Source organism: Lithobates pipiens, unplaced genomic scaffold, assembly GCF_037356315.1.
Source record: "Lithobates pipiens isolate NorthernLeopardFrog02 unplaced genomic scaffold, aLitPip1_a1.2 Scaffold_8, whole genome shotgun sequence".
Classification (NCBI taxonomy): Eukaryota; Metazoa; Chordata; class Amphibia; order Anura; family Ranidae; genus Lithobates; species Lithobates pipiens.
The window spans coordinates 659,030,336-659,040,694 of record NW_027507903.1 but is presented as its reverse complement, the minus strand read 5'-3'; the positions used below and the strand labels follow the sequence as shown (position 1 = coordinate 659,040,694).

Here is a 10,359-nt window from a genome sequence, read left to right as displayed (position 1 = left end):
CCAGCAGTGGCGGCCCGTCCATTAGATGAACCTGAGCATCGCCCCCTCTATCCACGGACTCCACCCCCCATGATCTCTCTATCCAGTCTATGGCCGTCACCTCCTAGTCATGCATTCGGCAACTTTCAGGATGCCGGGTGCATGAATTACAACGGCGGGAGGTGTTTTTATTTTTAAGCACCTGATTAGAGCCAGAGGCTCTAATAGGCTTCAAAAAATAGGATTGAGCCCACCCAGGTGTTACAACATCAAATTAATATTTGCTATTGAAACACTGATCCTCAATCCAGCCAATCAGAAGCAGGTTTGAAGAGCGATTTTACGATTGGCCTAATAGAGAAGACTTCTCAATTGGCCGCTGACGAGGAGGGAGGAAAGGGAAGCCACCGCAATAGCTGTGGAGAGTAGGGGAAGCCAACACCGAGCAAGGGAAGCCGCCGGTGAAGCCGCCGGGGAGAAGCGCTGCCCACCATAGCTGGGGTAAGTGCTCCAGAAAGTGCCCCCACAAAAAAAATTACCACCGGCTGCCACTAAACACCAGAGAGATTCCAGGATGATCCTCAGGTGTTGAGCAGTCGGAGTTTCTCCTCAGGGAGACATTACTGGGAAGTGGATGTCGGGGGGTCAGATGGATGGAGAGTCGGGATGTGTTACCCCAGTATAGACAGGAGAGGACGGCAATCACTGATTGGATGGAATAACAAATCTGTTTGGACAAGACTGGTGATCAGTATTGGGTGATAGATGACCGTAATAAAATCTCCAGTAACAGAGTCAGGATATATCTGGAGTATGAGGCCGGGCGGATCTCCTTTTATGATCTGTGTGACCCGATCCGACACCTCCACACCTTCACCACCACCTTCACTGAGCCTCTCCATGCTGGGATAGGCGTATGGCGTGACGGAATCCGGACACCCTGACTGACTATCTCCGCCCAGAACCTACTTCCCAAAGCTCTGGAAACACGAGACCTGTGAATCTGCCCATAGTTACCCCAAGAACTAGGCAACACCAGTTTTGAAGTCAACCAGAATAAGAACTTCTCTATTTGAACACCAGGATGACATCCCCCCCCCCCCTCCTGATCATATTACCCTACTGTAACCAAAAACATAATTAACTAGTCATTTATACCAGCCTAGGTGCCTAGACTTTTTTCGGCCCCCTACAACAGTAAATACAAAGGCCACATTATTACAAGTATAAACACAACCCACAAGGGTAGTGAGCTAGTAGACAATAGCTGAGTCAATTAGCACAAATAACAATGGGTGAAAGACCCCTAGGAGGCGCACTAGACCAACTTGCAATAAAGACATTATAGCAGCCAACCCCAGACAGGTGGCTTGCTGATGACATCATCATCTGCTACGAGTCCCAAGCTGGCAGAGATCATCATGGCCTTTTTAATAACATCCTTTTGCATTAGATAGCAGAACATCTTCCTAAATGCTTGTAGATCCCTCAAATGCCATCCAAGGTTGTTCCTACTTCTCCTCCATAGTCGAGAGGCACGAAGGTAACATTCAGTCCCCTCCAAAAGCCTCTGTCCCGGGTGAGTCTATCACATTTGGATTGGCTGTATAAAGATATGGGTGGGGGAGATGTGAGAAATCCGCCCAGAGTCTGGTGACATCACAAAGCTGAGCAGTGGGATTGGTTGATTGTTCAGCCAATGCTTGGAAAAAAGTGGTGACTCCTGGGGGGAGTATGAGGGCTGCCAATGCATGCCTGCTTCTAAAAATACTAGTTACCTGGCTGTCTACTGTTAGAACTTTTAAAGTGGCGGTTAGAGGGTTGGGACAAACCATTTACCACTGACATAGGTACTTTCAGGGCTGGTGCAAGGATTTTTGACACCCTAGGGGAAACCTCATTTTGCCTCCACCCCGACTCCACCCCCTTTTCCCTGCCCATGTATACCTCACATTTTTAATGAAGCGCCCATCAAATGCAGCCCACCAAGGCCCATCAAATGCATCCTCAATAGCCCCCATCAAATGCAGCCTCACCAGCCCCCATAAAAATTCAGCCTCAACAGCACCCAGCAAATGCAGCCTCACCAGCGCCCATCAAATGCAGCCTCACCAGACCCCATCAACTGCAGCTTCACCAGCTCCCATCAAATGCAGCCTCACCAGTGCCCATCAAGTGCACCTTCACCAGCGCCCATCAAATTTAGCCTCACCAGACCCCATCAAATTCATCCTCACCAGACCCCATCAAACGCAGCTTCACCAGCTCCCATCAAATGCAGCTTCACCAGCCCCCATCAAATGCAGCCTCACCAGTGCCCATCAAATGCAGCCTCACCAGACCCCATCAAATTCAGCCTCACCAGACCCCATCAAATGCAGCCTCATCAGCGCCCATCAAATTCAGCCTCACCAACCCCCATTAAATGCAGCCTCACCAGCCCCCATCAAAGTCAGCCTCACCAGCGCCCATCAAATGCAGCCTCACTAGCCCCCGTAAAATTCAGCCTCACCATCCCCCATCAAATGCAGCCTCACCAGCACCCATCAAATTCAGCCTCACCAGCCCCCATCAAATGCAGCCTCACCAGCGCACATCAAATTCAGCCTCACCAGCGCCTATCAAATGCAGCCTCACCAGCGCCTATCAAATGCAGCCTCACCAGCGCCCATAAAATGCAGCCTCACCAGCGCCCATCAAATGCAGCCTCACCAGCGCTCATCAAATGCAGCCTCCCCAGCCCCATCAAATGCAGCCTCACCAGCACCCATCAAATGCAGCCTCACCAGCGCTCATCAAATGCAGCCTCACCAGCCCCCATGAAATGCAGCCTCACCAGCACCCATCAAATTCAGCCTCATCAGCCCCCATTATATGTAGCCTCACCAGCCCCCATCAAATGTAGCCTCACCAGCCCCCATAAAATGCAGCCTCCCCAGCCCCCATCAAATGCAGCCTCCCCAGCCCCCATCAAATGCAGCCTCACCAGCGCCCATCAAATGCAGCCACACCAGCGCCCATCAAATGCAGCCTCACCAGCGCCCATGAATTAATGTTTGCTTGCTTCCATTCATTTGGGATTCGGGACACAGACACAGTCCCCCACCGCCACTGTGTCTGTGACACTATGTGCGAGTGGACCGACGGCTGCCTGCTGATGCTGAGACTTAGTTGCTTGCTGCAGAGAGAAGAGAGTAGGAACACAAGTGGCCGGGCGCCCTAGGCAGCAGGGCACCCTAGGCGGCTGCCTAGTTTGCCTAGTGGTAGCACCGGCCACTGGGTGCTTAAAGTGGTCAACTTTTGTTTATTTATGTAAAAGCTTTATTCCAAAAGGAACAGAACTGTTGCTTTCAACCTACTAGTCCATCTAACATCACCCTCTCCAGATAATTTCACCATCCAAGGTTGTTCCTTCCTTCTCCTCCATAGATAAAGGATTCAGCCTATAACAGGAGGCGTGTTACTGGCAGGATCACCAGTTGAAAAATGAAGAAAACAAAAAACAGAAAAGTAATGCAGCCGCCACGTCTAAGGACTGGTAAAGCGCCAATATATGACGGTATCATTTTAATTTTTTGGGTTTAATACCACTTTATTTTGCGAATAAAAATCAGAAAATTGTCAGAATTGCGTATCTCTATACATGTTCCGGGTCAAAGGATCTGCATAACAGCCAAAGAGCTAAGAAGGATAATTTAGCATTGGCAGCCCCCCCCCACCCCCACCCCCCATGGTTCTCTCATGACAGACGCCCTTTAGATGTAATGCAATTCATTACCTGGCATGACCATAACTGCGAGGTTGTGCCTGGATTCCAGGGACAGTCCCGGGATTTAGAGGATTGCCCCTGGAAATGTTGCCGATTTTATTTACAATTTATATATCGATTTTTCTATTATGATTTGTACTACAGGGTCAGTTCTCCTGCACCGTAATAATAATCGGTGAAATTTGTTTTGTTTTTCGATTCGTTATTTACATAAATTTGTTTCGATAAATTAGTTTAATCCATTTTATTTTATTTTTATCGCAATTTGTTTCATTTATTCGTATTCAAATCGATTGGAATTTTCGAATTTGAATAGATTCAAATAGTTTTCAAATTCGAAGTTTTTCGAATTTGAATAGTTTGATTTGTGTTCCAATTTCCAAAGAGAATAAAATAGAATAGAAAATAAAGGAATAGAATAGAAAAAAAATAGAAAAGAATATAGCAGAAAATAAAAGAATAGAATAAAAAAAATTGAATAAAAGAGAAGATAAAAGAAAATAACCATCTTCTGAAATTCGAAAATTATAGAATAGAAAATAATAGAATAATTTGAATTTCAAATAGAATAAATTCAAATTTGAATAGAAAATAATAGAATAAAAAATAATAGAATAGAAAATAAAATAGAAAATAATCAAATTGACTAGAATAAACAAATTTCCCATTATACTTATAGAATTAATTTAAATTTGAATAGAATAGAAGAGAATATAGTAGAATAGAATATAAAATAACAGAATAGTATAGAATATAACAGAATAGAATAGAAAATATAACCATCTTCCTATTCTAACCTATAATTTTCTATTCTATTAAAATTTTAATTGATTCTATTAAAAGTTTGGGAAATGGTTATATTCTTTCTATTCTATTCCAGTCTACAGTTTTTTTAATTGTATTATTTTTATATTTGTTTATTCTATTTGATTATTTTTTATTTTATTTTATATTCTATGCTATTCTATTCTTTTCTATTCAAATTTCGAAATATGGTTATATTCTTTCTATTCTATTCTGTTTTTTTCTATACTATTCTGTTATTTTCTATTCTATTCTAACATATTCTTTTTTATTCTATTCAAATTCGATTTGAATCTATTTGAATTTTGGAAAATGATTATATTATTTCTATTCTAATCCATTCTATTTTTTTTGTAATGCTATTCTTTTTCTATTTGTTTATTCTATTCTATTCGATTATTTTCTATTTTATTTTATTTTCTATTCTATTCTATTATTTTCTATTCTATTCATTTCTATTCAAATTTGAATTTATTCTATTTGAAATTAAAATTTTGAAAAGATGGTTAAATTCTTTCTATTCTATTCTATTTTTTTCTATGTTATTCTGTTATTTTCTATTATATTGTAATCTATTCTTTTTTATTCTATTCAAATTTGAATTTTGGAAAATGGTTATATTCGTTCTATTCTAGTATATTCTATTCTATTTTTTATTATATTCTTTTCTTTTTCTTTTTTTTTTTTTTTTTTCATTTATTTTTCCTTTTATTTGAGAATCCTTGTAAAGTAGAACAGAAATGTCATCAAGGACATAAAAAAAAAAAAAAAAGAAGTAAATTTGAAAATATTGGCGCACACCACTATCAGAGATCATCTGGGAATTCTTCATTAGGTGACCACGATGGAGCCAAGTACAACAACAGAACCCCCGCCATAGGGGTGCAACGTCTAGACATATACAATGGATGAGTGCAGCATGTCAGGCTCCAGTCATATGGGTGCCAATGCCTCTACAGCATGAATGAGGCGTTCAGAGTGGCCTGGAGCCGTGTGCTGACAGCCTGCGACTGAATGAAGGTGCAGCAACTATACAGACAGCTGAATGTCTGAGTTCAGTCACAGAGCCTCACGGCCCTGGAAGGAAGGAGGAACGAAGATTGATCCAGCCACCAGCAGGGACATCACAGGTAAAATGCCACATAATGGGCTAGTATGCGATGCATACTAGCCCATTATGCTTTTACTTTAGTGGGTGTTCCCAGCTATCGGAAGGGTCGGCCCACAGCAGAGTCCGGCCTTTCTGCAAGAAGGGGATTATTCTGGCATCGGAATGAGACCCCAGAGTCAGAGGAAGACCAAGGAGACACTTAACAGTGCGGATTATATTCTTTTCTATTCTATTAAAGTCTATACTATTCTTTTTTTCCTATTATATTATTTTCTAATTATTTTTTTTGTATTCTATTCTTTTGTTATGTATATAAATTCAAAATGTATTCTATTTGAAATTCGAATTTTAGAAAATGGTTATATTCTTTCTATTTTATTATTCTTTTCTATTCTATTGTATTTGTTTCTATTCTATTACTTTATATTCTAGTCTATTTTATTCTCTTTGGAAATTGGAAAAGAAATCAAAAACTATTTGAAAATGATTCAAAATTGATTTGAAAACAATCCGAATTTATTCAAAATGAAATTTGACTTTTCTGTTATTTCGGATTTATTTAAATTCGATACTATTGTAAGTGAAAAATGTATTTTATCAAATGCAGTTATGACCATATTTGGGCAATGACATCACTTGGAATACCTCATAGCTTGTTTACAGCTGGATAGGGACTGCTGCTAAGAAACCAATGACAATGTGCAGCCGCTAGAAACTTAGCAACCAATGACACTGTGCAGCCGCTAGAACCTTAGCAACCAATGACACTGTGCAGCCGCTAGAACCTTAGCAACCAATGACACTGTGCAACCGATAAATCCTTAGCAACCAATGACACTGTGAAGCCTCTAGAACCTTACCAACCAATGACACTGTGCAGCCGCTAGAACCTTAGCAACCAATGACACTGTGCAGCCACTAGAACCTTAGCAACCAATGACACTGTGCAACCGATAAAACCTTAGCAACCAATGACACTGTGTAGCTTCTAAAACCTTACCAACCAATGACACTGTGCACCCGCTAGAACCTTAGCAACCAATGACACTGTGCCGCTGCTAGAACCTTAGAAACCAATGACACTGTGCAGCTGCTAAAACCTTAGCAACCAATGACACTGTGCAGCCGCTAGAACCTTAGCAACCAATGACACTGTGCAGGTGTTAGAACCTTAGCAACCACTGACACTGTGCATCCGCTAGAACCTTAGCAACCAATGAAACTGTGCAGCCGCTATAACCTTAGCAACCAATGACACTGTGCAGCCACTATAACCTTAGCAACCAATGACACTGCAGCCATTAGAACCTTAGTAACCAATGACACTGTGCAGTCGCTATAACCCTAGCAACCAATGACACTATGCAGCCGCTAGAACCTTACCAACCAGTGACACTGTGCAGCCGCTAGAACCTTAGCAACCAATGACACTGTGCAGCCACTATAACCTTAGCAACCAATGACACTGCAACCATTAGAACCTTAGCAACCAATGACACTGTGTAGTCGCTATAACCCTAGCAACCAATGACACTGTACCACTGCTAGAACCTTACAAACCAATGACAATCTGAAGCCGCTATAACCTTAGCAACCAATGACACTGTTCAGCCACTATAACCTTAGCAACCAATGACACTGCAGCCATTAGAACCTTAGCAACCAATGACACTGTGCAGTCGCTATAACCCTAGCAACCAATGACACTGTGCAGCCGCTAGAACCTTACTAACCAGTGACACTGTGCAGCCGCTAGAACCTTAGCAACCAATGACCCTGTGCAACCGCTAAAGCCTTAGCAACCAATGACACTGTGCAGCCACTAGAACCTTAGCAACCAATGACACTGTGCAGCCGCTAGAACCTTAGCAACCAATGACACTGTGCAACCGCTAAAAACTTAGCAACCAATGACACTGTGCAGTCGCTAGAACCTTAGCAACCAATGATACTGTGCAGCTGCTAAAACCTTAGCAACCAACGACACTGTGCAGCTGCCAAAACCTTAGCAACCAATGGCACTGTGCAGCCGCTAGAACCTTAGCAACCAATGACACTGTGCAGCCACTTGAACCTCAGCAACCAATGACGCTGTGCAGCCGCTAGAACCTTAGCAACCAATGATACTGTGCAGCCACTAGAACCTCAGCAACCAATGACGCTGTGCAGCCGCTAGAACCTTAGCAACCAATGACACTGTGCAGCCGCTAGAACCTTAGCAACCAATGATACTGTGCAGCTGCTAAAACCTTAGCAACCAACGACACTGTGCAGCTGCCAAAACCTTAGCAACCAATGGCACTGTGCAGCCGCTAGAAACTTAGCAACCAATGATACTGTGCAGCCACTAGAACCTCAGCAATCAATGACGCTGTGCAGCCGCTAGAACCTTAGCAACCAATGACGCTGTGCAGCCGCTAGAACCTTAGCAACCAATGATGCTGTGCAGCCACTAGAACCTCAGCAACCAATGACACTGTGCAGCCGCTAGAACCGTAGCAACCAATGACACTGTGCAGCTGCTAAAACCTTAGCAACCAATGTCACTGTGCAGCCGCTAGAACCTTAGCAACCAATGACACTGTGCAGCTGCTAAAACCTTAGCAACCAATGTCACTGTGCAGCCGCTAGAACCTTAGCAACCAATGATGCAAGAGGCCTGCACAGCCAGAAGTTGTCATTTATTGATGGTAGTAATACCGCCAATACATCAATAACTTCATGCTGATTCCAGCAGGAGATTTGGGTGGGAAAATGGGGAAAAAAGTTTGGCTGGACCATGGACTACGAACAGGCAGGGATTGGCGTAAACCCTGCATTGTCATGAACCTGAACCGCATCCCTGATGGCCCAATTTTACACAGATCACCTCTTGTAAATCCAAAAAAACTTTATTGTATTCATTGAATTAGTTTTATTTTTACAAAATAAAGTTCCTCGTTTTTATGTAGAGGACAGTTGTGCCATACTAATGCATTCAAATAATTGATGCAAGCAAAATTGTCTTTGAACGATAGTCCAGGAAATCTGCGCTTTGAGGGTTTATTCAGACTTTGAAAAGGAATGGAATGTGATTGTTAAAAATAGTAAACTGGTTCATCCACTGGAGGTGCAACGTGGGAGGGGGGGACCAGCAGAGAAAGAAATAAAGGGCAAAGCTTTATATAATATGGAAAAAATGTAAAAAAATGAAACTTGTAACTTCACCACCCGGTCTGAAGAAAAACCAAATCTCATCTAAAATTTCCAGACTTGTCAAACCACCGACCAATCACTTTAAAATTAATTTTACAAAATTTGACAGTGTCCCTTATTATGAGTTTTATTGCACCGCTTTTGTTCTTTGCTGCATAAGTCATCTATGTTTCATTTGCATTGGAAAAAAAAAATATATAATTTTATCTAAATGTAAAATCTGAAATTATTGTAAAATCAGATGGTGGGATAAACGTGTTTATATATGATATATTTTTGTCAAGGACAATATTTTATTCTATAAATTGTGGACTGAATAAAAAAAAAATAATAATAAAAAAAGATGGGATAGAAAGATGTATGGGCACTAGGGATGAGCTTTATGTTTGGGCCAAACATGAGTTCGACTTGAACATTGGCTGTTGGCCGTTCGCCGAATAGCGTGCAATTTGGGGTGTTCACGGAAAATTCGAAAGCCGCGGAACACCCTGTAAAAGTCTATGGGAGAAATCTAAAGTGCTAATTTTAAAGGTTAATATGCAAGTTATTGTCATAAAAAGTGTTTGGGGACCCGGGTCCTGCCCCAGAGGACATGGATCAATGCAAAAAAAAGTTTTAAAAACTAACGTTTTTTCGGGAGCAGTGATTTTAATAATGCTTAAAGTGAAACAATAAAAGTGAAATATTCCTTTACATTTCGTACCTGGAGGTTGTCTATAGTATGCCTTAAAAAAGAGGTGCATGTTTCCAGTGTTTAGAACAGTCCCTGCACAAAATGACATTTCTAAAGGAAAAAAACGTCATTTAAAACTACTCGCAGCTATAATGAATTGTCATGTCCCACAATACAGATAAAAGTCACTGAAAAAAAAACGGCATTGGGATTCCCCCACAGTCCATTACCAGGCCCTTTGGGTCTGGTATGAATATTAAGGGTACCCCTGTGCCAAAAAAAAATGGTGTGGGTGCCCCCCCAAATTTCATACCAGACCTGAAGTCTGGTATGGATTTTAAGAGGAACCCTGTGCCAAAATGTAAAAAAAAAATGGCATGGGGTCCCCCTAAAAATCCATACCAGACCCTTATCTGAGCGTGCAACCTGGCAGACCGCAGGAAAAGAGGAGGGGACGAGAGAGCGCCCCCCCTCCTGAACCGTACCAGGCTACATGCCCTCAACATTGGAAGGGTACTTTGGGGTAGCGGCCCCCCAAAGCACCTTGTCCCACATTGATGGGGACAAGGGCCTCATCCCCACAACCCTTGCCCGGTGGGTGTGGGGGTCTGCGGGCAAGGGGCTTATCGGAATCTGGAAGCCCCCTTTAACAAGGTGACCCCAGATCCCGCCCCCCTGTGTGAATTGGTAATGCAGTATAAATGTACCCCTACCATTTCACCAAAAAAGTGTAAAAAATGTTAAAAAAGACAATAGCCGGTTTTATTATTATGTCTTCTTTCGGTTTTGTTCCTCCATCTTGTTCTTCCCCCGCTTCTTCCTCTATCT

The 10,359-nt window shown here is 42.2% G+C and overlaps 1 non-coding gene across 1 annotated transcript; it reads right to left on the bottom strand.

Annotated features, from left to right (window-relative positions):
* Positions 1-5,745: 5,745 nt before the first annotated feature.
* Positions 5,746-5,874, bottom strand: LOC143965204 (small nucleolar RNA SNORA35). The gene has a single exon (XR_013271587.1). It is a non-coding gene; the product is annotated as a small nucleolar RNA SNORA35 (small nucleolar RNA).
* Between the last annotated feature and the right edge of the window lie 4,485 nt (positions 5,875-10,359).